This window comes from Salmo salar, chromosome 23 (assembly GCF_965601325.2).
Source record: "Salmo salar chromosome 23, fSalSal1, whole genome shotgun sequence".
Classification (NCBI taxonomy): Eukaryota; Metazoa; Chordata; class Actinopteri; order Salmoniformes; family Salmonidae; genus Salmo; species Salmo salar.
In genome coordinates this window covers 13,673,905-13,699,427 of record NC_138313.1, presented here as the reverse complement: position 1 = coordinate 13,699,427, position 25,523 = coordinate 13,673,905, and the positions used below count along the sequence as shown (strand labels likewise).

Sequence of the window (25,523 nt, the reverse complement as noted above, 5' to 3'; positions counted from 1 at the left end):
GGACATAGTCACAAAGGCCAAACTCAACACAGTTGTCACTGACTTGTTGGATATTCGCTTCCCATTTAACAACTAAAGCCTTGCACAAAGTAAATCACCTCACACACTGGAAATCTACAATGGATTCACAAAAGTCTACTGAGAATGCATAAATGTCCAAACGGTAAGTGAGCCCAAACTCAGACTTTTCAAGAGTCAGTTGAGAATTCTACCATGACCAGAGATTGCTGTCGACCTGGCAATCTCAAAAGAGATTTCTTCCTCACGGGGTTGCATATTTGTCAAAATGACTTGTTCAAAAGTTCCTGCATTGGCCGGGAATCGAAACCGGGCCTCCCGCGTGGCAGGCGAGAATTCTACCACTGAACAACCAATGCCTTGCAATGCTGAAAAAAACCCCACGGCTAGATATCGTATCAAAAATCTTTATTTCTAAGCATATTTCCCGCTTTGTGGGCTCAGTGACATTGTACACCCTAATAAAATCAGTCTTTCCCTCCCCGTCGGGGAATTGAACCCCGGTCTCCCGCGTGACAGGCGGGGATACTCACCACTATACTAACGAGGAGCAGGTGGGTTGGTTCTTTGAAAAAATGTGGAGCATTGGATACTATCCCTAAATTTGGAGAGTTGGGTGTTAACCCTTCCAACAAAAACATCTGTAGAGACTGAATGGTTAGAGCTAGAGACTACTATGACACATCTATGGAAAGCTGAGACCCTCATGGACACGTACATGTAGTCGATTTTGCTCTATACCGCTCACAAGCCACATAATAGTAGTTAGAAGGAGAGGTGTGTGTGGAAAATCCCAGGACATAGTCACAAAGGCCAAACTCAACACAGTTGTCACTGACTTGTTGGATATTCGCTTCCCATTTAACAACTAAAGCCTTGCACAAAGTAAATCACCTCACACACTGGAAATCTACAATGGATTCACAAAAGTCTACTGAGAATGCATAAATGTCCAAACGGTAAGTGAACCCAAACTCAGACTTTTCAAGAGTCAGTTGAGAATTCTACCATGACCAGAGATTGCTGTCGACCTGGCAATCTCAAAAGAGATTTCTTCCTCACGGGGTTGCATATTTGTCAAAATGACTTGTTCAAAAGTTCCTGCATTGGCCGGGAATCGAAACCGGGCCTCCCGCGTGGCAGGCGAGAATTCTACCACTGAACAACCAATGCCTTGCAATGCTGAAAAAAACCCCACGGCTAGATATCGTATCAAAAATCTTTAATTCTAAGCATATTTCCCGCTTTGTGGGCTCAGTGACATTGTACACCCTAATAAAATCAGTCTTTCCCTCCCCGTCGGGGAATTGAACCCCGGTCTCCCGCGTGACAGGCGGGGATACTCACCACTATACTAACGAGGAGCAGGTGGGTTGGTTCTTTGAAAAAATGTGGAGCATTGGATACTATCCCTAAATTTGGAGAGTTGGGTGTTAACCCTTCCAACAAAAACATCTGTAGAGACTGAATGGTTAGAGCTAGAGACTACTATGACACATCTATGGAAAGCTGAGACCCTCATGGACACGTACATGTAGTCGATTTTGCTCTATACCGCTCACAAGCCACATAATAGTAGTTAGAAGGAGAGGTGTGTGTGGAAAATCCCAGGACATAGTCACAAAGGCCAAACTCAACACAGTTGTCACTGACTTGTTGGATATTCGCTTCCCATTTAACAACTAAAGCCTTGCACAAAGTAAATCACCTCACACACTGGAAATCTACAATGGATTCACAAAAGTCTACTGAGAATGCATAAATGTCCAAACGGTAAGTGAACCCAAACTCAGACTTTTCAAGAGTCAGTTGAGAATTCTACCATGACCAGAGATTGCTGTCGACCTGGCAATCTCAAAAGAGATTTCTTCCTCACGGGGTTGCATATTTGTCAAAATGACTTGTTCAAAAGTTCCTGCATTGGCCGGGAATCGAAACCGGGCCTCCCGCGTGGCAGGCGAGAATTCTACCACTGAACAACCAATGCCTTGCAATGCTGAAAAAAACCCCACGGCTAGATATCGTATCAAAAATCTTTAATTCTAAGCATATTTCCCGCTTTGTGGGCTCAGTGACATTGTACACCCTAATAAAATCAGTCTTCCCCTCCCCGTCGGGGAATTGAACCCCGGTCTCCCGCGTGACAGGCGGGGATACTCACCACTATACTAACGAGGAGCAGGTGGGTTGGTTCTTTGAAAAAATGTGGAGCATTGGATACTATCCCTAAATTTGGAGAGTTGGGTGTTAACCCTTCCAACAAAAACATCTGTAGAGACTGAATGGTTAGAGCTAGAGACTACTATGACACATCTATGGAAAGCTGAGACCCTCATGGACACGTACATGTAGTCGATTTTGCTCTATACCGCTCACAAGCCACATAATAGTAGTTAGAAGGAGAGGTGTGTGTGGAAAATCCCAGGACATAGTCACAAAGGCCAAACTCAACACAGTTGTCACTGACTTGTTGGATATTCGCTTCCCATTTAACAACTAAAGCCTTGCACAAAGTAAATCACCTCACACACTGGAAATCTACAATGGATTCACAAAAGTCTACTGAGAATGCATAAATGTCCAAACGGTAAGTGAACCCAAACTCAGACTTTTCAAGAGTCAGTTGAGAATTCTATCATGACCAGAGATTGCTGTCGACCTGGCAATCTCAAAAGAGATTTCTTCCTCACGGGGTTGCATATTTGTCAAAATGACTTGTTCAAAAGTTCCTGCATTGGCCGGGAATCGAAACCGGGCCTCCCGCGTGGCAGGCGAGAATTCTACCACTGAACAACCAATGCCTTGCAATGCTGAAAAAAACCCCACGGCTAGATATCGTATCAAAAATCTTTAATTCTAAGCATATTTCCCGCTTTGTGGGCTCAGTGACATTGTACACCCTAATAAAATCAGTCTTCCCCTCCCCGTCGGGGAATTGAACCCCGGTCTCCCGCGTGACAGGCGGGGATACTCACCACTATACTAACGAGGAGCAGGTGGGTTGGTTCTTTGAAAAAATGTGGAGCATTGGATACTATCCCTAAATTTGGAGAGTTGGGTGTTAACCCTTCCAACAAAAACATCTGTAGAGACTGAATGGTTAGAGCTAGAGACTACTATGACACATCTATGGAAAGCTGAGACCCTCATGGACACGTACATGTAGTCGATTTTGCTCTATACCGCTCACAAGCCACATAATAGTAGTTAGAAGGAGAGGTGTGTGTGGAAAATCCCAGGACATAGTCACAAAGGCCAAACTCAACACAGTTGTCACTGACTTGTTGGATATTCGCTTCCCATTTAACAACTAAAGCCTTGCACAAAGTAAATCACCTCACACACTGGAAATCTACAATGGATTCACAAAAGTCTACTGAGAATGCATAAATGTCCAAACGGTAAGTGAGCCCAAACTCAGACTTTTCAAGAGTCAGTTGAGAATTCTACCATGACCAGAGATTGCTGTCGACCTGGCAATCTCAAAAGAGATTTCTTCCTCACGGGGTTGCATATTTGTCAAAATGACTTGTTCAAAAGTTCCTGCATTGGCCGGGAATCGAAACCGGGCCTCCCGCGTGGCAGGCGAGAATTCTACCACTGAACAACCAATGCCTTGCAATGCTGAAAAAAACCCCACGGCTAGATATCGTATCAAAAATCTTTAATTCTAAGCATATTTCCCGCTTTGTGGGCTCAGTGACATTGTACACCCTAATAAAATCAGTCTTCCCCTCCCCGTCGGGGAATTGAACCCCGGTCTCCCGCGTGACAGGCGGGGATACTCACCACTATACTAACGAGGAGCAGGTGGGTTGGTTCTTTGAAAAAATGTGGAGCATTGGATACTATCCCTAAATTTGGAGAGTTGGGTGTTAACCCTTCCAACAAAAACATCTGTAGAGACTGAATGGTTAGAGCTAGAGACTACTATGACACATCTATGGAAAGCTGAGACCCTCATGGACACGTACATGTAGTCGATTTTGCTCTATACCGCTCACAAGCCACATAATAGTAGTTAGAAGGAGAGGTGTGTGTGGAAAATCCCAGGACATAGTCACAAAGGCCAAACTCAACACAGTTGTCACTGACTTGTTGGATATTCGCTTCCCATTTAACAACTAAAGCCTTGCACAAAGTAAATCACCTCACACACTGGAAATCTACAATGGATTCACAAAAGTCTACTGAGAATGCATAAATGTCCAAACGGTAAGTGAACCCAAACTCAGACTTTTCAAGAGTCAGTTGAGAATTCTATCATGACCAGAGATTGCTGTCGACCTGGCAATCTCAAAAGAGATTTCTTCCTCACGGGGTTGCATATTTGTCAAAATGACTTGTTCAAAAGTTCCTGCATTGGCCGGGAATCGAAACCGGGCCTCCCGCGTGGCAGGCGAGAATTCTACCACTGAACAACCAATGCCTTGCAATGCTGAAAAAAACCCCACGGCTAGATATCGTATCAAAAATCTTTAATTCTAAGCATATTTCCCGCTTTGTGGGCTCAGTGACATTGTACACCCTAATAAAATCAGTCTTCCCCTCCCCGTCGGGGAATTGAACCCCGGTCTCCCGCGTGACAGGCGGGGATACTCACCACTATACTAACGAGGAGCAGGTGGGTTGGTTCTTTGAAAAAATGTGGAGCATTGGATACTATCCCTAAATTTGGAGAGTTGGGTGTTAACCCTTCCAACAAAAACATCTGTAGAGACTGAATGGTTAGAGCTAGAGACTACTATGACACATCTATGGAAAGCTGAGACCCTCATGGACACGTACATGTAGTCGATTTTGCTCTATACCGCTCACAAGCCACATAATAGTAGTTAGAAGGAGAGGTGTGTGTGGAAAATCCCAGGACATAGTCACAAAGGCCAAACTCAACACAGTTGTCACTGACTTGTTGGATATTCGCTTCCCATTTAACAACTAAAGCCTTGCACAAAGTAAATCACCTCACACACTGGAAATCTACAATGGATTCACAAAAGTCTACTGAGAATGCATAAATGTCCAAACGGTAAGTGAGCCCAAACTCAGACTTTTCAAGAGTCAGTTGAGAATTCTACCATGACCAGAGATTGCTGTCGACCTGGCAATCTCAAAAGAGATTTCTTCCTCACGGGGTTGCATATTTGTCAAAATGACTTGTTCAAAAGTTCCTGCATTGGCCGGGAATCGAAACCGGGCCTCCCGCGTGGCAGGCGAGAATTCTACCACTGAACAACCAATGCCTTGCAATGCTGAAAAAAACCCCACGGCTAGATATCGTATCAAAAATCTTTAATTCTAAGCATATTTCCCGCTTTGTGGGCTCAGTGACATTGTACACCCTAATAAAATCAGTCTTTCCCTCCCCGTCGGGGAATTGAACCCCGGTCTCCCGCGTGACAGGCGGGGATACTCACCACTATACTAACGAGGAGCAGGTGGGTTGGTTCTTTGAAAAAATGTGGAGCATTGGATACTATCCCTAAATTTGGAGAGTTGGGTGTTAACCCTTCCAACAAAAACATCTGTAGAGACTGAATGGTTAGAGCTAGAGACTACTATGACACATCTATGGAAAGCTGAGACCCTCATGGACACGTACATGTAGTCGATTTTGCTCTATACCGCTCACAAGCCACATAATAGTAGTTAGAAGGAGAGGTGTGTGTGGAAAATCCCAGGACATAGTCACAAAGGCCAAACTCAACACAGTTGTCACTGACTTGTTGGATATTCGCTTCCCATTTAACAACTAAAGCCTTGCACAAAGTAAATCACCTCACACACTGGAAATCTACAATGGATTCACAAAAGTCTACTGAGAATGCATAAATGTCCAAACGGTAAGTGAACCCAAACTCAGACTTTTCAAGAGTCAGTTGAGAATTCTACCATGACCAGAGATTGCTGTCGACCTGGCAATCTCAAAAGAGATTTCTTCCTCACGGGGTTGCATATTTGTCAAAATGACTTGTTCAAAAGTTCCTGCATTGGCCGGGAATCGAAACCGGGCCTCCCGCGTGGCAGGCGAGAATTCTACCACTGAACAACCAATGCCTTGCAATGCTGAAAAAAACCCCACGGCTAGATATCGTATCAAAAATCTTTAATTCTAAGCATATTTCCCGCTTTGTGGGCTCAGTGACATTGTACACCCTAATAAAATCAGTCTTTCCCTCCCCGTCGGGGAATTGAACCCCGGTCTCCCGCGTGACAGGCGGGGATACTCACCACTATACTAACGAGGAGCAGGTGGGTTGGTTCTTTGAAAAAATGTGGAGCATTGGATACTATCCCTAAATTTGGAGAGTTGGGTGTTAACCCTTCCAACAAAAACATCTGTAGAGACTGAATGGTTAGAGCTAGAGACTACTATGACACATCTATGGAAAGCTGAGACCCTCATGGACACGTACATGTAGTCGATTTTGCTCTATACCGCTCACAAGCCACATAATAGTAGTTAGAAGGAGAGGTGTGTGTGGAAAATCCCAGGACATAGTCACAAAGGCCAAACTCAACACAGTTGTCACTGACTTGTTGGATATTCGCTTCCCATTTAACAACTAAAGCCTTGCACAAAGTAAATCACCTCACACACTGGAAATCTACAATGGATTCACAAAAGTCTACTGAGAATGCATAAATGTCCAAACGGTAAGTGAGCCCAAACTCAGACTTTTCAAGAGTCAGTTGAGAATTCTACCATGACCAGAGATTGCTGTCGACCTGGCAATCTCAAAAGAGATTTCTTCCTCACGGGGTTGCATATTTGTCAAAATGACTTGTTCAAAAGTTCCTGCATTGGCCGGGAATCGAAACCGGGCCTCCCGCGTGGCAGGCGAGAATTCTACCACTGAACAACCAATGCCTTGCAATGCTGAAAAAAACCCCACGGCTAGATATCGTATCAAAAATCTTTAATTCTAAGCATATTTCCCGCTTTGTGGGCTCAGTGACATTGTACACCCTAATAAAATCAGTCTTTCCCTCCCCGTCGGGGAATTGAACCCCGGTCTCCCGCGTGACAGGCGGGGATACTCACCACTATACTAACGAGGAGCAGGTGGGTTGGTTCTTTGAAAAAATGTGGAGCATTGGATACTATCCCTAAATTTGGAGAGTTGGGTGTTAACCCTTCCAACAAAAACATCTGTAGAGACTGAATGGTTAGAGCTAGAGACTACTATGACACATCTATGGAAAGCTGAGACCCTCATGGACACGTACATGTAGTCGATTTTGCTCTATACCGCTCACAAGCCACATAATAGTAGTTAGAAGGAGAGGTGTGTGTGGAAAATCCCAGGACATAGTCACAAAGGCCAAACTCAACACAGTTGTCACTGACTTGTTGGATATTCGCTTCCCATTTAACAACTAAAGCCTTGCACAAAGTAAATCACCTCACACACTGGAAATCTACAATGGATTCACAAAAGTCTACTGAGAATGCATAAATGTCCAAACGGTAAGTGAGCCCAAACTCAGACTTTTCAAGAGTCAGTTGAGAATTCTACCATGACCAGAGATTGCTGTCGACCTGGCAATCTCAAAAGAGATTTCTTCCTCACGGGGTTGCATATTTGTCAAAATGACTTGTTCAAAAGTTCCTGCATTGGCCGGGAATCGAAACCGGGCCTCCCGCGTGGCAGGCGAGAATTCTACCACTGAACAACCAATGCCTTGCAATGCTGAAAAAAACCCCACGGCTAGATATCGTATCAAAAATCTTTAATTCTAAGCATATTTCCCGCTTTGTGGGCTCAGTGACATTGTACACCCTAATAAAATCAGTCTTTCCCTCCCCGTCGGGGAATTGAACCCCGGTCTCCCGCGTGACAGGCGGGGATACTCACCACTATACTAACGAGGAGCAGGTGGGTTGGTTCTTTGAAAAAATGTGGAGCATTGGATACTATCCCTAAATTTGGAGAGTTGGGTGTTAACCCTTCCAACAAAAACATCTGTAGAGACTGAATGGTTAGAGCTAGAGACTACTATGACACATCTATGGAAAGCTGAGACCCTCATGGACACGTACATGTAGTCGATTTTGCTCTATACCGCTCACAAGCCACATAATAGTAGTTAGAAGGAGAGGTGTGTGTGGAAAATCCCAGGACATAGTCACAAAGGCCAAACTCAACACAGTTGTCACTGACTTGTTGGATATTCGCTTCCCATTTAACAACTAAAGCCTTGCACAAAGTAAATCACCTCACACACTGGAAATCTACAATGGATTCACAAAAGTCTACTGAGAATGCATAAATGTCCAAACGGTAAGTGAACCCAAACTCAGACTTTTCAAGAGTCAGTTGAGAATTCTACCATGACCAGAGATTGCTGTCGACCTGGCAATCTCAAAAGAGATTTCTTCCTCACGGGGTTGCATATTTGTCAAAATGACTTGTTCAAAAGTTCCTGCATTGGCCGGGAATCGAACCCGGGCCTCCCGCGTGGCAGGCGAGAATTCTACCACTGAACAACCAATGCCTTGCAATGCTGAAAAAAACCCCACGGCTAGATATCGTATCAAAAATCTTTAATTCTAAGCATATTTCCCGCTTTGTGGGCTCAGTGACATTGTACACCCTAATAAGATCAGTCTTTCCTCCCCGTCGGGGAATTGAACCCCGGTCTCCCGCGTGACAGGCGGGGATACTCACCACTATACTAACGAGGAGCAGGTGGGTTGGTTCTTTGAAAAAATGTGGAACATTGGATACTATCCCTAAATTTGGAGAGTTGGGTGTTAACCCTTCCAACAAAAACATCTGTAGAGACTGAATGGTTAGAGCTAGAGACTACTATGACACATCTATGGAAAGCTGAGACCCTCATGGACACGTACATGTAGTCGATTTTGCTCTATACCGCTCACAAGCCACATAATAGTAGTTAGAAGGAGAGGTGTGTGTGGAAAATCCCAGGACATAGTCACAAAGGCCAAACTCAACACAGTTGTCACTGACTTGTTGGATATTCGCTTCCCATTTAACAACTAAAGCCTTGCACAAAGTAAATCACCTCACACACTGGAAATCTACAATGGATTCACAAAAGTCTACTGAGAATGCATAAATGTCCAAACGGTAAGTGAACCCAAACTCAGACTTTTCAAGAGTCAGTTGAGAATTCTACCATGACCAGAGATTGCTGTCGACCTGGCAATCTCAAAAGAGATTTCTTCCTCACGGGATTGCATACTTGTCAAAATGACTTGTTCAAAAGTTCCTGCATTGGCCGGGAATCGAACCCGGGCCTCCCGCGTGGCAGGCGAAAATTCTACCACTGAACAACCAATGCCTTGCAATGCTGAAAAAAACCCCACGGCTAGATATCGTATCAAAAATCTTTAATTCTAAGCATATTTCCCGCTTTGTGGGCTCAGTGACATTGTACACCCTAATAAAATCAGTCTTTCCCTCCCCGTCGGGGAATTGAATCCCGGTCTCCCGCGTGACAGGCGGGGATACTCACCACTATACTAACGAGGAGCAGGTGGGTTGGTTCTTTGAAAAAATGTGGAGCATTGGATACTATCCCTAAATTTGGAGAGTTGGGTGTTAACCCTTCCAACAAAAACATCTGTAGAGACTGAATGGTTAGAGCTAGAGACTACTATGACACATCTATGGAAAGCTGAGACCCTCATGGACACGTACATGTAGTCGATTTTGCTCTATACCGCTCACAAGCCACATAATAGTAGTTAGAAGGAGAGGTGTGTGTGGAAAATCCCAGGACATAGTCACAAAGGCCAAACTCAACACAGTTGTCACTGACTTGTTGGATATTCGCTTCCCATTTAACAACTAAAGCCTTGCACAAAGTAAATCACCTCACACACTGGAAATCTACAATGGATTCACAAAAGTCTACTGAGAATGCATAAATGTCCAAACGGTAAGTGAACCCAAACTCAGACTTTTCAAGAGTCAGTTGAGAATTCTACCATGACCAGAGATTGCTGTCGACCTGGCAATCTCAAAAGAGATTTCTTCCTCACGGGGTTGCATATTTGTCAAAATGACTTGTTCAAAAGTTCCTGCATTGGCCGGGAATCGAACCCGGGCCTCCCGCGTGGCAGGCGAGAATTCTACCACTGAACAACCAATGCCTTGCAATGCTGAAAAAAACCCCACGGCTAGATATCGTATCAAAAATCTTTAATTCTAAGCATATTTCCCGCTTTGTGGGCTCAGTGACATTGTACACCCTAATAAAATCAGTCTTTCCCTCCCCGTCGGGGAATTGAACCCCGGTCTCCCGCGTGACAGGCGGGGATACTCACCACTATACTAACGAGGAGCAGGTGGGTTGGTTCTTTGAAAAAATGTGGAGCATTGGATACTATCCCTAAATTTGGAGAGTTGGGTGTTAACCCTTCCAACAAAAACATCTGTAGAGACTGAATGGTTAGAGCTAGAGACTACTATGACACATCTATGGAAAGCTGAGACCCTCATGGACACGTACATGTAGTCGATTTTGCTCTATACCGCTCACAAGCCACATAATAGTAGTTAGAAGGAGAGGTGTGTGTGGAAAATCCCAGGACATAGTCACAAAGGCCAAACTCAACACAGTTGTCACTGACTTGTTGGATATTCGCTTCCCATTTAACAACTAAAGCCTTGCACAAAGTAAATCACCTCACACACTGAAAATCTACAATGGATTCACAAAAGTCTACTGAGAATGCATAAATGTCCAAAAGGTAAGTGAACCCAAACTCAGACTTTTCAAGAGTCAGTTGAGAATTCTACCATGACCAGAGATTGCTGTCGACCTGGCAATCTCAAAAGAGATTTCTTCCTCACGGGGTTGCATATTTGTCAAAATGACTTGTTCAAAAGTTCCTGCATTGGCCGGGAATCGAACCCGGGCCTCCCGCGTGGCAGGCGAGAATTCTACCACTGAACAACCAATGCCTTGCAATGCTGAAAAAAACCCCACGGCTAGATATCGTATCAAAAATCTTTAATTCTAAGCATATTTCCCGCTTTGTGGGCTCAGTGACATTGTACACCCTAATAAAATCAGTCTTTCCCTCCCCGTCGGGGAATTGAACCCCGGTCTCCCGCGTGACAGGCGGGGATACTCACCACTATACTAACGAGGAGCAGGTGGGTTGGTTCTTTGAAAAAATGTGGAGCATTGGATACTATCCCTAAATTTGGAGAGTTGGGTGTTAATCCTTCCAACAAAAACATCTGTAGAGACTGAATGGTTAGAGCTAGAGACTACTATGACACATCTATGGAAAGCTGAGACCCTCACGGACACGTACATGTAGTCGATTTTGCTCTATACCGCTCACAAGCCACATAATAGTAGTTAGAAGGAGAGGTGTGTGTGGAAAATCCCAGGACATAGTCACAAAGGCCAAACTCAACACAGTTGTCACTGACTTGTTGGATATTGGTTTCCCATTTAACAACTAAAGCCTTGCACAAAGTAAATCACCTCACACACTGGAAATCTACAATGGATTCACAAAAGTCTACTGAGAATGCATAAATGTCCAAACGGTAAGTGAGCCCAAACTCAGACTTTTCAAGAGTCAGTTGAGAATTCTACCATGACCAGAGATTGCTGTCGACCTGGCAATCTCAAAAGAGATTTCTTCCTCACGGGATTGCATACTTGTCAAAATGACTTGTTCAAAAGTTCCTGCATTGGCCGGGAATCGAACCCGGGCCTCCCGCGTGGCAGGCGAGAATTCTACCACTGAACAACCAATGCCTTGCAATGCTGAAAAAAACCCCACGGCTAGATATCGTATCAAAAATCTTTAATTCTAAGCATATTTCCCGCTTTGTGGGCTCAGTGACATTGTACACCCTAATAAAATCAGTCTTTCCCTCCCCGTCGGGGAATTGAACCCCGGTCTCCCGCGTGACAGGCGGGGATACTCACCACTATACTAACGAGGAGCAGGTGGGTTGGTTCTTTGAAAAAATGTGGAGCATTGGATACTATCCCTAAATTTGGAGAGTTGGGTGTTAACCCTTCCAACAAAAACATCTGTAGAGACTGAATGGTTAGAGCTAGAGACTACTATGACACATCTATGGAAAGCTGAGACCCTCACGGACACGTACATGTAGTCGATTTTGCTCTATACCGCTCACAAGCCACATAATAGTAGTTAGAAGGAGAGGTGTGTGTGGAAAATCCCAGGACATAGTCACAAAGGCCAAACTCAACACAGTTGTCACTGACTTGTTGGATATTGGTTTCCCATTTAACAACTAAAGCCTTGCACAAAGTAAATCACCTCACACACTGGAAATCTACAATGGATTCACAAAAGTCTACTGAGAATGCATAAATGTCCAAACGGTAAGTGAACCCAAACTCAGACTTTTCAAGAGTCAGTTGAGAATTCTACCATGACCAGGGATTGCTGTCGACCTGGCAATCTCAAAAGAGATTTCTTCCTCACGGGGTTGCATATTTGTCAAAATGACTTGTTCAAAAGTTCCTGCATTGGCCGGGAATCGAACCCGGGCCTCCCGCGTGGCAGGCGAGAATTCTACCACTGAACAACCAATGCCTTGCAATGCTGAAAAAAACCCCACGGCTAGATATCGTATCAAAAATCTTTAATTCTAAGCATATTTCCCGCTTTGTGGGCTCAGTGACATTGTACACCCTAATAAAATCAGTCTTTCCCTCCCCGTCGGGGAATTGAACCCCGGTCTCCCGCGTGACAGGCGGGGATACTCACCACTATACTAACGAGGAGCAGGTGGGTTGGTTCTTTGAAAAAATGTGGAGCATTGGATACTATCCCTAAATTTGGAGAGTTGGGTGTTAATCCTTCCAACAAAAACATCTGTAGAGACTGAATGGTTAGAGCTAGAGACTACTATGACACATCTATGGAAAGCTGAGACCCTCACGGACACGTACATGTAGTCGATTTTGCTCTATACCGCTCACAAGCCACATAATAGTAGTTAGAAGGAGAGGTGTGTGTGGAAAATCCCAGGACATAGTCACAAAGGCCAAACTCAACACAGTTGTCACTGACTTGTTGGATATTGGTTTCCCATTTAACAACTAAAGCCTTGCACAAAGTAAATCACCTCACACACTGGAAATCTACAATGGATTCACAAAAGTCTACTGAGAATGCATAAATGTCCAAACGGTAAGTGAGCCCAAACTCAGACTTTTCAAGAGTCAGTTGAGAATTCTACCATGACCAGAGATTGCTGTCGACCTGGCAATCTCAAAAGAGATTTCTTCCTCACGGGATTGCATACTTGTCAAAATGACTTGTTCAAAAGTTCCTGCATTGGCCGGGAATCGAACCCGGGCCTCCCGCGTGGCAGGCGAGAATTCTACCACTGAACAACCAATGCCTTGCAATGCTGAAAAAAACCCCACGGCTAGATATCGTATCAAAAATCTTTAATTCTAAGCATATTTCCCGCTTTGTGGGCTCAGTGACATTGTACACCCTAATAAAATCAGTCTTTCCCTCCCCGTCGGGGAATTGAACCCCGGTCTCCCGCGTGACAGGCGGGGATACTCACCACTATACTAACGAGGAGCAGGTGGGTTGGTTCTTTGAAAAAATGTGGAGCATTGGATACTATCCCTAAATTTGGAGAGTTGGGTGTTAATCCTTCCAACAAAAACATCTGTAGAGACTGAATGGTTAGAGCTAGAGACTACTATGACACATCTATGGAAAGCTGAGACCCTCACGGACACGTACATGTAGTCGATTTTGCTCTATACCGCTCACAAGCCACATAATAGTAGTTAGAAGGAGAGGTGTGTGTGGAAAATCCCAGGACATAGTCACAAAGGCCAAACTCAACACAGTTGTCACTGACTTGTTGGATATTGGTTTCCCATTTAACAACTAAAGCCTTGCACAAAGTAAATCACCTCACACACTGGAAATCTACAATGGATTCACAAAAGTCTACTGAGAATGCATAAATGTCCAAACGGTAAGTGAGCCCAAACTCAGACTTTTCAAGAGTCAGTTGAGAATTCTACCATGACCAGAGATTGCTGTCGACCTGGCAATCTCAAAAGAGATTTCTTCCTCACGGGATTGCATACTTGTCAAAATGACTTGTTCAAAAGTTCCTGCATTGGCCGGGAATCGAACCCGGGCCTCCCGCGTGGCAGGCGAGAATTCTACCACTGAACAACCAATGCCTTGCAATGCTGAAAAAAACCCCACGGCTAGATATCGTATCAAAAATCTTTAATTCTAAGCATATTTCCCGCTTTGTGGGCTCAGTGACATTGTACACCCTAATAAAATCAGTCTTTCCCTCCCCGTCGGGGAATTGAACCCCGGTCTCCCGCGTGACAGGCGGGGATACTCACCACTATACTAACGAGGAGCAGGTGGGTTGGTTCTTTGAAAAAATGTGGAGCATTGGATACTATCCCTAAATTTGGAGAGTTGGGTGTTAACCCTTCCAACAAAAACATCTGTAGAGACTGAATGGTTAGAGCTAGAGACTACTATGACACATCTATGGAAAGCTGAGACCCTCACGGACACGTACATGTAGTCGATTTTGCTCTATACCGCTCACAAGCCACATAATAGTAGTTAGAAGGAGAGGTGTGTGTGGAAAATCCCAGGACATAGTCACAAAGGCCAAACTCAACACAGTTGTCACTGACTTGTTGGATATTGGTTTCCCATTTAACAACTAAAGCCTTGCACAAAGTAAATCACCTCACACACTGGAAATCTACAATGGATTCACAAAAGTCTACTGAGAATGCATAAATGTCCAAACGGTAAGTGAACCCAAACTCAGACTTTTCAAGAGTCAGTTGAGAATTCTACCATGACCAGGGATTGCTGTCGACCTGGCAATCTCAAAAGAGATTTCTTCCTCACGGGGTTGCATATTTGTCAAAATGACTTGTTCAAAAGTTCCTGCATTGGCCGGGAATCGAACCCGGGCCTCCCGCGTGGCAGGCGAGAATTCTACCACTGAACAACCAATGCCTTGCAATGCTGAAAAAAACCCCACGGCTAGATATCGTATCAAAAATCTTTAATTCTAAGCATATTTCCCGCTTTGTGGGCTCAGTGACATTGTACACCCTAATAAAATCAGTCTTTCCCTCCCCGTCGGGGAATTGAACCCCGGTCTCCCGCGTGACAGGCGGGGATACTCACCACTATACTAACGAGGAGCAGGTGGGTTGGTTCTTTGAAAAAATGTGGAGCATTGGATACTATCCCTAAATTTGGAGAGTTGGGTGTTAATCCTTCCAACAAAAACATCTGTAGAGACTGAATGGTTAGAGCTAGAGACTACTATGACACATCTATGGAAAGCTGAGACCCTCACGGACACGTACATGTAGTCGATTTTGCTCTATACCGCTCACAAGCCACATAATAGTAGTTAGAAGGAGAGGTGTGTGTGGAAAATCCCAGGACATAGTCACAAAGGCCAAACTCAACACAGTTGTCACTGACTTGTTGGATATTGGTTTCCCATTTAACAACTAAAGCCTTGCACAAAGTAAATCACCTCACACACTGGAAATCTACAATGGATTCACAAAAGTCTACTGAGAATGCATAAATGTCCAAACGGTAAGTGAGCCCAAACTCAGACTTTTCAAGAGTCAGTTGAGAATTCTACCATGACCAGAGATTGCTGTCGACCTGGCAATCTCAAAAGAGATTTCTTCCTCACGGGATTGCATACTTGTCAAAATGACTTGTTCAAAAGTTCCTGCATTGGCCGGGAATCGAACCCGGGCCTCCCGCGTGGCAGGCGAGAATTCTACCACTGAACAACCAATGCCTTGCAATGCTGAAAAAAACCCCACGGCTAGATATCGTATCAAAAATCTTTAATTCTAAGCATATTTCCCGCTTTGTGGGCTCAGTGACATTGTACACCCTAATAAAATCAGTCTTTCCCTCCCCGTCGGGGAATTGAACCCCGGTCTCCCGCGTGACAGGCGGGGATACTCACCACTATACTAACGAGGAGCAGGTGGGTTGGTTCTTTGAAAAAATGTGGAGCATTGGATACTATCCCTAAATTTGGAGAGTTGGGTGTTAACCCTTCCAACAAAAACATCTGTAGAGACTGAATGGTTAGAGCTAGAGACTACTATGACACATCTATGGAAAGCTGAGACCCTCACGGACACGTACATGTAGTCGATTTTGTTCTATACCGCTCACAAGCCACATAATAGTAGTTAGAAGGAGAGGTGTGTGTGGAAAATCCCAGGACATAGTCACAAAGGCCAAACTCAACACAGTTGTCACTGACTTGTTGGATATTGGTTTCCCATTTAACAACTAAAGCCTTGCACAAAGTAAATCACCTCACACACTGGAAATCTACAATGGATTCACAAAAGTCTACTGAGAATGCATAAATGTCCAAACGGTAAGTGAACCCAAACTCAGACTTTTCAAGAGTCAGTTGAGAATTCTACCATGACCAGGGATTGCTGTCGACCTGGCAATCTCAAAAGAGATTTCTTCCTCACGGGGTTGCATATTTGTCAAAATGACTTGTTCAAAAGTTCCTGCATTGGCCGGGAATCGAACCCGGGCCTCCCGCGTGGCAGGCGAGAATTCTACCACTGAACAACCAATGCCTTGCAATGCTGAAAAAAACCCCACGGCTAGATATCGTATCAAAAATCTTTAATTCTAAGCATATTTCCCGCTTTGTGGGCTCAGTGACATTGTACACCCTAATAAAATCAGTCTTTCCCTCCCCGTCGGGGAATTGAACCCCGGTCTCCCGCGTGACAGGCGGGGATACTCACCACTATACTAACGAGGAGCAGGTGGGTTGGTTCTTTGAAAAAATGTGGAGCATTGGATACTATCCCTAAATTTGGAGAGTTGGGTGTTAATCCTTCCAACAAAAACATCTGTAGAGACTGAATGGTTAGAGCTAGAGACTACTATGACACATCTATGGAAAGCTGAGACCCTCACGGACACGTACATGTAGTCGATTTTGCTCTATACCGCTCACAAGCCACATAATAGTAGTTAGAAGGAGAGGTGTGTGTGGAAAATCCCAGGACATAGTCACAAAGGCCAAACTCAACACAGTTGTCACTGACTTGTTGGATATTGGTTTCCCATTTAACAACTAAAGCCTTGCACAAAGTAAATCACCTCACACACTGGAAATCTACAATGGATTCACAAAAGTCTACTGAGAATGCATAAATGTCCAAACGGTAAGTGAACCCAAACTCAGACTTTTCAAGAGTCAGTTGAGAATTCTACCATGACCAGGGATTGCTGTCGACCTGGCAATCTCAAAAGAGATTTCTTCCTCACGGGGTTGCATATTTGTCAAAATGACTTGTTCAAAAGTTCCTGCATTGGCCGGGAATCGAACCCGGGCCTCCCGCGTGGCAGGCGAGAATTCTACCACTGAACAACCAATGCCTTGCAATGCTGAAAAAAACCCCACGGCTAGATATCGTATCAAAAATCTTTAATTCTAAGCATATTTCCCGCTTTGTGGGCTCAGTGACATTGTACACCCTAATAAAATCAGTCTTTCCCTCCCCGTCGGGGAATTGAACCCCGGTCTCCCGCATGACAGGCGGGGATACTCACCACTATACTAACGAGGAGCAGGTGGGTTGGTTCTTTGAAAAAATGTGGAGCATTGGATACTATCCCTAAATTTGGAGAGTTGGGTGTTAATCCTTCCAACAAAAACATCTGTAGAGACTGAATGGTTAGAGCTAGAGACTACTATGACACATCTATGGAAAGCTGAGACCCTCACGGACACGTACATGTAGTCGATTTTGCTCTATACCGCTCACAAGCCACATAATAGTAGTTAGAAGGAGAGGTGTGTGTGGAAAATCCCAGGACATAGTCACAAAGGCCAAACTCAACACAGTTGTCACTGACTTGTTGGATATTGGTTTCCCATTTAACAACTAAAGCCTTGCACAAAGTAAATCACCTCACACACTGGAAATCTACAATGGATTCACAAAAGTCTACTGAGAATGCATAAATGTCCAAACGGTAAGTGAGCCCAAACTCAGACTTTTCAAGAGTCAGTTGAGAATTCTACCATGACCAGAGATTGCTGTCGACCTGGCAATCTCAAAAGAGATTTCTTCCTCACGGGATTGCATACTTGTCAAAATGACTTGTTCAAAAGTTCCTGCATTGGCTGGGAATCGAACCCGGGCCTCCCGCGTGGCAGGCGAGAATTCTACCACTGAACAACCAATGCCTTGCAATGCTGAAAAAAACCCCACGGCTAGATATCGTATCAAAAATCTTTAATTCTAAGCATATTTCCCGCTTTGTGGGCTCAGTGACATTGTACACCCTAATAAAATCAGTCTTTCCCTCCCCGTCGGGGAATTGAACCCCGGTCTCCCGCGTGACAGGCGGGGATACTCACCACTATACTAACGAGGAGCAGGTGGGTTGGTTCTTTGAAAAAATGTGGAGCATTGGATACTATCCCTAAATTTGGAGAGTTGGGTGTTAACCCTTCCAACAAAAACATCTGTAGAGACTGAATGGTTAGAGCTAGAGACTACTATGACACATCTATGGAAAGCTGAGACCCTCACGGACACGTACATGTAGTCGATTTTGCTCTATACCGCTCACAAGCCACATAATAGTAGTTAGAAGGAGAGGTGTGTGTGGAAAATCCCAGGACATAGTCACAAAGGCCAAACTCAACACAGTTGTCACTGACTTGTTGGATATTGGTTTCCCATTTAACAACTAAAGCCTTGCACAAAGTAAATCACCTCACACACTGGAAATCTACAATGGATTCACAAAAGTCTACTGAGAATGCATAAATGTCCAAACGGTAAGTGAGCCCAAACTCAGACTTTTCAAGAGTCAGTTGAGAATTCTACCATGACCAGAGATTGCTGTCGACCTGGCAATCTCAAAAGAGATTTCTTCCTCACGGGATTGCATACTTGTCAAAATGACTTGTTCAAAAGTTCCTGCATTGGCCGGGAATCGAACCCGGGCCTCCCGCGTGGCAGGCGAGAATTCTACCACTGAACAACCAATGCCTTGCAATGCTGAAAAAAACCCCACGGCTAGATATCGTATCAAAAATCTTTAATTCTAAGCATATTTCCCGCTTTGTGGGCTCAGTGACATTGTACACCCTAATAAAATCAGTCTTTCCCTCCCCGTCGGGGAATTGAACCCCGGTCTCCCGCGTGACAGGCGGGGATACTCACCACTATACTAACGAGGAGCAGGTGGGTTGGTTCTTTGAAAAAATGTGGAGCATTGGATACTATCCCTAAATTTGGAGAGTTGGGTGTTAACCCTTCCAACAAAAACATCTGTAGAGACTGAATGGTTAGAGCTAGAGACTACTATGACACATCTATGGAAAGCTGAGACCCTCATGGACACGTACATGTAGTCGATTTTGCTCTATACCGCTCACAAGCCACATAATAGTAGTTAGAAGGAGAGGTGTGTGTGGAAAATCCCAGGACATAGTCACAAAGGCCAAACTCAACACAGTTGTCACTGACTTGTTGGATATTCGCTTCCCATTTAACAACTAAAGCCTTGCACAAAGTAAATCACCTCACACACTGGAAATCTACAATGGATTCACAAAAGTCTACTGAGAATGCATAAATGTCCAAACGGTAAGTGAACCCAAACTCAGACTTTTCAAGAGTCAGTTGAGAATTCTACCATGACCAGAGATTGCTGTCGACCTGGCAATCTCAAAAGAGATTTCTTCCTCACGGGGTTGCATACTTGTCGAAATGACTTGTTCAAAACTTCCTGCATTGGCCGGGAATCGAACCCGGGCCTCCCGCGTGGCAGGCGAGAATTCTACCACTGAACAACCAATGCCTTGCAATGCTGAAAAAAACCCCACGGCTAGATATCGTATCAAAAATCTTTAATTCTAAGCATATTTCCCGCTTTGTGGGCTCAGTGACATTGTACACCCTAATAAGATCAGTCTTTCCTCCCCGTCGGGGAATTGAACCCCGGTCTCCCGCGTGACAGGCGGGGATACTCACCACTATACTAACGAGGAGCAGGTGGGTTGGTTCTTTGAAAAAATGTGGAACATTGGATACTATCCCTAAATTTGGAGAGTTGGGTGTTAACCCTTCCAACAAAAACATCTGTAGAGACTGAATGGTTAGAGCTAGAGACTACTATGACACATCTATGGAAAGCTGAGACCCTCATGGACACGTACATGTAGTCGATTTTGCTCTATACCGCTCACAAGCCACATAATAGTAGTTAGAAGGAGAGGTGTGTGTGGAAAATCCCAGGACATAGTCACAAAGGCCAAACTCAACACAGTTGTCACTGACTTGTTGGATATTCGCTTCCCATTTAACAACTAAAGCCTTGCACAAAGTAAATCACCTCACACACTGGAAATCTACAATGGATTCACAAAAGTCTACTGAGAATGCATAAATGTCCAAACGGTAAGTGAACCCAAACTCAGACTTTTCAAGAGTCAGTTGAGAATTCTACCATGACCAGAGATTGCTGTCGACCTGGCAATCTCAAAAGAGATTTCTTCCTCACGGGATTGCATACTTGTCAAAATGACTTGTTCAAAAGTTCCTGCATTGGCCGGGAATCGAACCCGGGCCTCCCGCGTGGCAGGCGAGAATTCTACCACTGAACAACCAATGCCTTGCAATGCTGAAAAAAACCCCACGGCTAGATATCGTATCAAAAATCTTTAATTCTAAGCATATTTCCCGCTTTGTGGGCTCAGTGACATTGTACACCCTAATAAGATCAGTCTTTCCTCCCCGTCGGGGAATTGAACCCCGGTCTCCCGCGTGACAGGCGGGGATACTCACCAATATACTAACGAGGAGCAGGTGGGTTGGTTCTTTGAAAAAATGTGGAACATTGGATACTATCCCTAAATTTGGAGAGTTGGGTGTTAACCCTTCCAACAAAAACATCTGTAGAGACTGAATGGTTAGAGCTAGAGACTACTATGACACATCTATGGAAAGCTGAGACCCTCATGGACACGTACATGTAGTCGATTTTGCTCTATACCGCTCACAAGCCACATAATAGTAGTTAGAAGGAGAGGTGTGTGTGGAAAATCCCAGGACATAGTCACAAAGGCCAAACTCAACACAGTTGTCACTGACTTGTTGGATATTCGCTTCCCATTTAACAACTAAAGCCTTGCACAAAGTAAATCACCTCACACACTGGAAATCTACAATGGATTCACAAAAGTCTACTGAGAATGCATAAATGTCCAAACGGTAAGTGAACCCAAACTCAGACTTTTCAAGAGTCAGTTGAGAATTCTACCATGACCAGAGATTGCTGTCGACCTGGCAATCTCAAAAGAGATTTCTTCCTCACGGGATTGCATACTTGTCAAAATGACTTGTTCAAAAGTTCCTGCATTGGCCGGGAATCGAACCCGGGCCTCCCGCGTGGCAGGCGAGAATTCTACCACTGAACAACCAATGCCTTGCAATGCTGAAAAAAACCCCACGGCTAGATATCGTATCAAAAATCTTTAATTCTAAGCATATTTCCCGCTTTGTGGGCTCAGTGACATTGTACACCCTAATAAAATCAGTCTTTCCCTCCCCGTCGGGGAATTGAACCCCGGTCTCCCGCGTGACAGGCGGGGATACTCACCACTATACTAACGAGGAGCAGGTGGGTTGGTTCTTTGAAAAAATGTGGAGCATTGGATACTATCCCTAAATTTGGAGAGTTGGGTGTTAACCCTTCCAACAAAAACATCTGTAGAGACTGAATGGTTAGAGCTAGAGACTACTATGACACATCTATGGAAAGCTGAGACCCTCATGGACACGTACATGTAGTCGATTTTGCTCTATACCGCTCACAAGCCACATAATAGTAGTTAGAAGGAGAGGTGTGTGTGGAAAATCCCAGGACATAGTCACAAAGGCCAAACTCAACACAGTTGTCACTGACTTGTTGGATATTCGCTTCCCATTTAACAACTAAAGCCTTGCACAAAGTAAATCACCTCACACACTGGAAATCTACAATGGATTCACAAAAGTCTACTGAGAATGCATAAATGTCCAAACGGTAAGTGAACCCAAACTCAGACTTTTCAAGAGTCAGTTGAGAATTCTACCATGACCAGAGATTGCTGTCGACCTGGCAATCTCAAAAGAGATTTCTTCCTCACGGGGTTGCATACTTGTCGAAATGACTTGTTCAAAACTTCCTGCATTGGCCGGGAATCGAACCCGGGCCTCCCGCGTGGCAGGCGAGAATTCTACCACTGAACAACCAATGCCTTGCAATGCTGAAAAAAACCCCACGGCTAGATATCGTATCAAAAATCTTTAATTCTAAGCATATTTCCCGCTTTGTGGGCTCAGTGACATTGTACACCCTAATAAGATCAGTCTTTCCTCCCCGTCGGGGAATTGAACCCCGGTCTCCCGCGTGACAGGCGGGGATACTCACCACTATACTAACGAGGAGCAGGTGGGTTGGTTCTTTGAAAAAATGTGGAACATTGGATACTATCCCTAAATTTGGAGAGTTGGGTGTTAACCCTTCCAACAAAAACATCTGTAGAGACTGAATGGTTAGAGCTAGAGACTACTATGACACATCTATGGAAAGCTGAGACCCTCATGGACACGTACATGTAGTCGATTTTGCTCTATACCGCTCACAAGCCACATAATAGTAGTTAGAAGGAGAGGTGTGTGTGGAAAATCCCAGGACATAGTCACAAAGGCCAAACTCAACACAGTTGTCACTGACTTGTTGGATATTCGCTTCCCATTTAACAACTAAAGCCTTGCACAAAGTAAATCACCTCACACACTGGAAATCTACAATGGATTCACAAAAGTCTACTGAGAATGCATAAATGTCCAAACGGTAAGTGAACCCAAACTCAGACTTTTCAAGAGTCAGTTGAGAATTCTACCATGACCAGAGATTGCTGTCGACCTGGCAATCTCAAAAGAGATTTCTTCCTCACGGGATTGCATACTTGTCAAAATGACTTGTTCAAAAGTTCCTGCATTGGCCGGGAATCGAACCCGGGCCTCCCGCGTGGCAGGCGAGAATTCTACCACTGAACAACCAATGCCTTGCAATGCTGAAAAAAACCCCACGGCTAGATATCGTATCAAAAATCTTTAATTCTAAGCATATTTCCCGCTTTGTGGGCTCAGTGACATTGTACACCCTAATAAGATCAGTCTTTCCTCCCCGTCGGGGAATTGAACCCCGGTCTCCCGCGTGACAGGCGGGGATACTCACCAATATACTAACGAGGAGCAGGTGGGTTGGTTCTTTGAAAAAATGTGGAACATTGGATACTATCCCTAAATTTGGAGAGTTGGGTGTTAACCCTTCCAACAAAAACATCTGTAGAGACTGAATGGTTAGAGCTAGAGACTACTATGACACATCTATGGAAAGCTGAGACCCTCATGGACACGTACATGTAGTCGATTTTGCTCTATACCGCTCACAAGCCACATAATAGTAGTTAGAAGGAGAGGTGTGTGTGGAAAATCCCAGGACATAGTCACAAAGGCCAAACTCAACACAGTTGTCACTGACTTGTTGGATATTCGCTTCCCATTTAACAACTAAAGCCTTGCACAAAGTAAATCACCTCACACACTGGAAATCTACAATGGATTCACAAAAGTCTACTGAGAATGCATAAATGTCCAAACGGTAAGTGAGCCCAAACTCAGACTTTTCAAGAGTCAGTTGAGAATTCTACCATGACCAGAGATTGCTGTCGACCTGGCAATCTCAAAAGAGATTTCTTCCTCACGGGGTTGCATACTTGTCAAAATGACTTGTTCAAAACTTCCTGCATTGGCCGGGAATCGAACCCGGGCCTCCCGCGTGGCAGGCGAGAATTCTACCACTGAACAACCAATGCCTTGCAATGCTGAAAAAAACCCCACGGCTAGATATCGTATCAAAAATCTTTAATTCTAAGCATATTTCCCGCTTTGTGGGCTCAGTGACATTGTACACCCTAATAAAATCAGTCTTTCCCTCCCCGTCGGGGAATTGAACCCCGGTCTCCCGCGTGACAGGCGGGGATACTCACCACTATACTAACGAGGAGCAGGTGGGTTGGTTCTTTGAAAAAATGTGGAGCATTGGATACTATCCCTAAATTTGGAGAGTTGGGTGTTAACCCTTCCAACAAAAACATCTGTAGAGACTGAATGGTTAGAGCTAGAGACTACTATGACACATCTATGGAAAGCTGAGACCCTCATGGACACGTACATGTAGTCGATTTTGCTCTATACCGCTCACAAGCCACATAATAGTAGTTAGAAGGAGAGGTGTGTGTGGAAAATCCCAGGACATAGTCACAAAGGCCAAACTCAACACAGTTGTCACTGACTTGTTGGATATTCGCTTCCCATTTAACAACTAAAGCCTTGCACAAAGTAAATCACCTCACACACTGGAAATCTACAATGGATTCACAAAAGTCTACTGAGATGCATAAATGTCCAAACGGTAAGTGAACCCAAACTCAGACTTTTCAAGAGTCAGTTGAGAATTCTACCATGACCAGAGATTGCTGTCGACCTGGCAATCTCAAAAGAGATTTCTTCCTCACGGGGTTGCATACTTGTCGAAATGACTTGTTCAAAACTTCCTGCATTGGCCGGGAATCGAACCCGGGCCTCCCGCGTGGCAGGCGAGAATTCTACCACTGAACAACCAATGCCTTGCAATGCTGAAAAAAACCCCACGGCTAGATATCGTATCAAAAATCTTTAATTCTAAGCATATTTCCCGCTTTGTGGGCTCAGTGACATTGTACACCCTAATAAGATCAGTCTTTCCTCCCCGTCGGGGAATTGAACCCCGGTCTCCCGCGTGACAGGCGGGGATACTCACCACTATACTAACGAGGAGCAGGTGGGTTGGTTCTTTGAAAAAATGTGGAACATTGGATACTATCCCTAAATTTGGAGAGTTGGGTGTTAACCCTTCCAACAAAAACATCTGTAGAGACTGAATGGTTAGAGCTAGAGACTACTATGACACATCTATGGAAAGCTGAGACCCTCATGGACACGTACATGTAGTCGATTTTGCTCTATACCGCTCACAAGCCACATAATAGTAGTTAGAAGGAGAGGTGTGTGTGGAAAATCCCAGGACATAGTCACAAAGGCCAAACTCAACACAGTTGTCACTGACTTGTTGGATATTCGCTTCCCATTTAACAACTAAAGCCTTGCACAAAGTAAATCACCTCACACACTGGAAATCTACAATGGATTCACAAAAGTCTACTGAGAATGCATAAATGTCCAAACGGTAAGTGAACCCAAACTCAGACTTTTCAAGAGTCAGTTGAGAATTCTACCATGACCAGAGATTGCTGTCGACCTGGCAATCTCAAAAGAGATTTCTTCCTCACGGGATTGCATACTTGTCAAAATGACTTGTT

The 25,523-nt window shown here is 44.4% G+C and overlaps 46 non-coding genes across 46 annotated transcripts; all 46 read right to left on the bottom strand.

The window, feature by feature from the left end:
• Positions 1-496: 496 nt before the first annotated feature.
• Positions 497-568, bottom strand: trnad-guc (transfer RNA aspartic acid (anticodon GUC)). Its single transcript has one exon. It is a non-coding gene; the product is annotated as a tRNA-Asp (tRNA).
• A 742-nt stretch (positions 569-1,310) lies between these two features.
• On the bottom strand, positions 1,311-1,382 carry trnad-guc (transfer RNA aspartic acid (anticodon GUC)). The gene has a single exon. It is a non-coding gene; the product is annotated as a tRNA-Asp (tRNA).
• A 742-nt stretch (positions 1,383-2,124) lies between these two features.
• Positions 2,125-2,196, bottom strand: trnad-guc (transfer RNA aspartic acid (anticodon GUC)). The gene has a single exon. It is a non-coding gene; the product is annotated as a tRNA-Asp (tRNA).
• A 742-nt stretch (positions 2,197-2,938) lies between these two features.
• On the bottom strand, positions 2,939-3,010 carry trnad-guc (transfer RNA aspartic acid (anticodon GUC)). Its single transcript has one exon. It is a non-coding gene; the product is annotated as a tRNA-Asp (tRNA).
• Positions 3,011-3,752: 742 nt separating this feature from the next.
• On the bottom strand, positions 3,753-3,824 carry trnad-guc (transfer RNA aspartic acid (anticodon GUC)). The gene has a single exon. It is a non-coding gene; the product is annotated as a tRNA-Asp (tRNA).
• A 742-nt stretch (positions 3,825-4,566) lies between these two features.
• Positions 4,567-4,638, bottom strand: trnad-guc (transfer RNA aspartic acid (anticodon GUC)). Its single transcript has one exon. It is a non-coding gene; the product is annotated as a tRNA-Asp (tRNA).
• Positions 4,639-5,380: 742 nt separating this feature from the next.
• On the bottom strand, positions 5,381-5,452 carry trnad-guc (transfer RNA aspartic acid (anticodon GUC)). The gene has a single exon. It is a non-coding gene; the product is annotated as a tRNA-Asp (tRNA).
• A 742-nt stretch (positions 5,453-6,194) lies between these two features.
• On the bottom strand, positions 6,195-6,266 carry trnad-guc (transfer RNA aspartic acid (anticodon GUC)). Its single transcript has one exon. It is a non-coding gene; the product is annotated as a tRNA-Asp (tRNA).
• Positions 6,267-7,008: 742 nt separating this feature from the next.
• Positions 7,009-7,080, bottom strand: trnad-guc (transfer RNA aspartic acid (anticodon GUC)). The gene has a single exon. It is a non-coding gene; the product is annotated as a tRNA-Asp (tRNA).
• A 742-nt stretch (positions 7,081-7,822) lies between these two features.
• trnad-guc (transfer RNA aspartic acid (anticodon GUC)) lies at positions 7,823-7,894 on the bottom strand. Its single transcript has one exon. It is a non-coding gene; the product is annotated as a tRNA-Asp (tRNA).
• A 552-nt stretch (positions 7,895-8,446) lies between these two features.
• trnag-gcc (transfer RNA glycine (anticodon GCC)) lies at positions 8,447-8,517 on the bottom strand. Its single transcript has one exon. It is a non-coding gene; the product is annotated as a tRNA-Gly (tRNA).
• A 118-nt stretch (positions 8,518-8,635) lies between these two features.
• trnad-guc (transfer RNA aspartic acid (anticodon GUC)) lies at positions 8,636-8,707 on the bottom strand. The gene has a single exon. It is a non-coding gene; the product is annotated as a tRNA-Asp (tRNA).
• A 1,366-nt stretch (positions 8,708-10,073) lies between these two features.
• trnag-gcc (transfer RNA glycine (anticodon GCC)) lies at positions 10,074-10,144 on the bottom strand. Its single transcript has one exon. It is a non-coding gene; the product is annotated as a tRNA-Gly (tRNA).
• Positions 10,145-10,263: 119 nt separating this feature from the next.
• trnad-guc (transfer RNA aspartic acid (anticodon GUC)) lies at positions 10,264-10,335 on the bottom strand. The gene has a single exon. It is a non-coding gene; the product is annotated as a tRNA-Asp (tRNA).
• A 552-nt stretch (positions 10,336-10,887) lies between these two features.
• trnag-gcc (transfer RNA glycine (anticodon GCC)) lies at positions 10,888-10,958 on the bottom strand. The gene has a single exon. It is a non-coding gene; the product is annotated as a tRNA-Gly (tRNA).
• A 119-nt stretch (positions 10,959-11,077) lies between these two features.
• trnad-guc (transfer RNA aspartic acid (anticodon GUC)) lies at positions 11,078-11,149 on the bottom strand. Its single transcript has one exon. It is a non-coding gene; the product is annotated as a tRNA-Asp (tRNA).
• Positions 11,150-11,701: 552 nt separating this feature from the next.
• trnag-gcc (transfer RNA glycine (anticodon GCC)) lies at positions 11,702-11,772 on the bottom strand. Its single transcript has one exon. It is a non-coding gene; the product is annotated as a tRNA-Gly (tRNA).
• A 119-nt stretch (positions 11,773-11,891) lies between these two features.
• On the bottom strand, positions 11,892-11,963 carry trnad-guc (transfer RNA aspartic acid (anticodon GUC)). The gene has a single exon. It is a non-coding gene; the product is annotated as a tRNA-Asp (tRNA).
• Positions 11,964-12,515: 552 nt separating this feature from the next.
• trnag-gcc (transfer RNA glycine (anticodon GCC)) lies at positions 12,516-12,586 on the bottom strand. Its single transcript has one exon. It is a non-coding gene; the product is annotated as a tRNA-Gly (tRNA).
• Positions 12,587-12,705: 119 nt separating this feature from the next.
• Positions 12,706-12,777, bottom strand: trnad-guc (transfer RNA aspartic acid (anticodon GUC)). The gene has a single exon. It is a non-coding gene; the product is annotated as a tRNA-Asp (tRNA).
• Positions 12,778-13,329: 552 nt separating this feature from the next.
• trnag-gcc (transfer RNA glycine (anticodon GCC)) lies at positions 13,330-13,400 on the bottom strand. The gene has a single exon. It is a non-coding gene; the product is annotated as a tRNA-Gly (tRNA).
• A 119-nt stretch (positions 13,401-13,519) lies between these two features.
• trnad-guc (transfer RNA aspartic acid (anticodon GUC)) lies at positions 13,520-13,591 on the bottom strand. The gene has a single exon. It is a non-coding gene; the product is annotated as a tRNA-Asp (tRNA).
• A 552-nt stretch (positions 13,592-14,143) lies between these two features.
• Positions 14,144-14,214, bottom strand: trnag-gcc (transfer RNA glycine (anticodon GCC)). Its single transcript has one exon. It is a non-coding gene; the product is annotated as a tRNA-Gly (tRNA).
• Positions 14,215-14,333: 119 nt separating this feature from the next.
• trnad-guc (transfer RNA aspartic acid (anticodon GUC)) lies at positions 14,334-14,405 on the bottom strand. Its single transcript has one exon. It is a non-coding gene; the product is annotated as a tRNA-Asp (tRNA).
• Positions 14,406-14,957: 552 nt separating this feature from the next.
• Positions 14,958-15,028, bottom strand: trnag-gcc (transfer RNA glycine (anticodon GCC)). The gene has a single exon. It is a non-coding gene; the product is annotated as a tRNA-Gly (tRNA).
• Positions 15,029-15,147: 119 nt separating this feature from the next.
• trnad-guc (transfer RNA aspartic acid (anticodon GUC)) lies at positions 15,148-15,219 on the bottom strand. The gene has a single exon. It is a non-coding gene; the product is annotated as a tRNA-Asp (tRNA).
• Positions 15,220-15,771: 552 nt separating this feature from the next.
• On the bottom strand, positions 15,772-15,842 carry trnag-gcc (transfer RNA glycine (anticodon GCC)). Its single transcript has one exon. It is a non-coding gene; the product is annotated as a tRNA-Gly (tRNA).
• A 119-nt stretch (positions 15,843-15,961) lies between these two features.
• trnad-guc (transfer RNA aspartic acid (anticodon GUC)) lies at positions 15,962-16,033 on the bottom strand. Its single transcript has one exon. It is a non-coding gene; the product is annotated as a tRNA-Asp (tRNA).
• A 552-nt stretch (positions 16,034-16,585) lies between these two features.
• On the bottom strand, positions 16,586-16,656 carry trnag-gcc (transfer RNA glycine (anticodon GCC)). The gene has a single exon. It is a non-coding gene; the product is annotated as a tRNA-Gly (tRNA).
• Positions 16,657-16,775: 119 nt separating this feature from the next.
• Positions 16,776-16,847, bottom strand: trnad-guc (transfer RNA aspartic acid (anticodon GUC)). The gene has a single exon. It is a non-coding gene; the product is annotated as a tRNA-Asp (tRNA).
• A 552-nt stretch (positions 16,848-17,399) lies between these two features.
• On the bottom strand, positions 17,400-17,470 carry trnag-gcc (transfer RNA glycine (anticodon GCC)). Its single transcript has one exon. It is a non-coding gene; the product is annotated as a tRNA-Gly (tRNA).
• Positions 17,471-18,403: 933 nt separating this feature from the next.
• Positions 18,404-18,475, bottom strand: trnad-guc (transfer RNA aspartic acid (anticodon GUC)). The gene has a single exon. It is a non-coding gene; the product is annotated as a tRNA-Asp (tRNA).
• A 552-nt stretch (positions 18,476-19,027) lies between these two features.
• Positions 19,028-19,098, bottom strand: trnag-gcc (transfer RNA glycine (anticodon GCC)). Its single transcript has one exon. It is a non-coding gene; the product is annotated as a tRNA-Gly (tRNA).
• A 119-nt stretch (positions 19,099-19,217) lies between these two features.
• On the bottom strand, positions 19,218-19,289 carry trnad-guc (transfer RNA aspartic acid (anticodon GUC)). Its single transcript has one exon. It is a non-coding gene; the product is annotated as a tRNA-Asp (tRNA).
• A 552-nt stretch (positions 19,290-19,841) lies between these two features.
• trnag-gcc (transfer RNA glycine (anticodon GCC)) lies at positions 19,842-19,912 on the bottom strand. Its single transcript has one exon. It is a non-coding gene; the product is annotated as a tRNA-Gly (tRNA).
• A 118-nt stretch (positions 19,913-20,030) lies between these two features.
• On the bottom strand, positions 20,031-20,102 carry trnad-guc (transfer RNA aspartic acid (anticodon GUC)). The gene has a single exon. It is a non-coding gene; the product is annotated as a tRNA-Asp (tRNA).
• Positions 20,103-20,654: 552 nt separating this feature from the next.
• On the bottom strand, positions 20,655-20,725 carry trnag-gcc (transfer RNA glycine (anticodon GCC)). Its single transcript has one exon. It is a non-coding gene; the product is annotated as a tRNA-Gly (tRNA).
• A 742-nt stretch (positions 20,726-21,467) lies between these two features.
• trnag-gcc (transfer RNA glycine (anticodon GCC)) lies at positions 21,468-21,538 on the bottom strand. Its single transcript has one exon. It is a non-coding gene; the product is annotated as a tRNA-Gly (tRNA).
• Positions 21,539-21,657: 119 nt separating this feature from the next.
• On the bottom strand, positions 21,658-21,729 carry trnad-guc (transfer RNA aspartic acid (anticodon GUC)). The gene has a single exon. It is a non-coding gene; the product is annotated as a tRNA-Asp (tRNA).
• Positions 21,730-22,281: 552 nt separating this feature from the next.
• Positions 22,282-22,352, bottom strand: trnag-gcc (transfer RNA glycine (anticodon GCC)). Its single transcript has one exon. It is a non-coding gene; the product is annotated as a tRNA-Gly (tRNA).
• A 118-nt stretch (positions 22,353-22,470) lies between these two features.
• trnad-guc (transfer RNA aspartic acid (anticodon GUC)) lies at positions 22,471-22,542 on the bottom strand. Its single transcript has one exon. It is a non-coding gene; the product is annotated as a tRNA-Asp (tRNA).
• Positions 22,543-23,094: 552 nt separating this feature from the next.
• Positions 23,095-23,165, bottom strand: trnag-gcc (transfer RNA glycine (anticodon GCC)). Its single transcript has one exon. It is a non-coding gene; the product is annotated as a tRNA-Gly (tRNA).
• Positions 23,166-23,907: 742 nt separating this feature from the next.
• On the bottom strand, positions 23,908-23,978 carry trnag-gcc (transfer RNA glycine (anticodon GCC)). The gene has a single exon. It is a non-coding gene; the product is annotated as a tRNA-Gly (tRNA).
• A 119-nt stretch (positions 23,979-24,097) lies between these two features.
• Positions 24,098-24,169, bottom strand: trnad-guc (transfer RNA aspartic acid (anticodon GUC)). Its single transcript has one exon. It is a non-coding gene; the product is annotated as a tRNA-Asp (tRNA).
• Positions 24,170-24,720: 551 nt separating this feature from the next.
• Positions 24,721-24,791, bottom strand: trnag-gcc (transfer RNA glycine (anticodon GCC)). The gene has a single exon. It is a non-coding gene; the product is annotated as a tRNA-Gly (tRNA).
• A 118-nt stretch (positions 24,792-24,909) lies between these two features.
• On the bottom strand, positions 24,910-24,981 carry trnad-guc (transfer RNA aspartic acid (anticodon GUC)). Its single transcript has one exon. It is a non-coding gene; the product is annotated as a tRNA-Asp (tRNA).
• Positions 24,982-25,523: the final 542 nt, after the last annotated feature.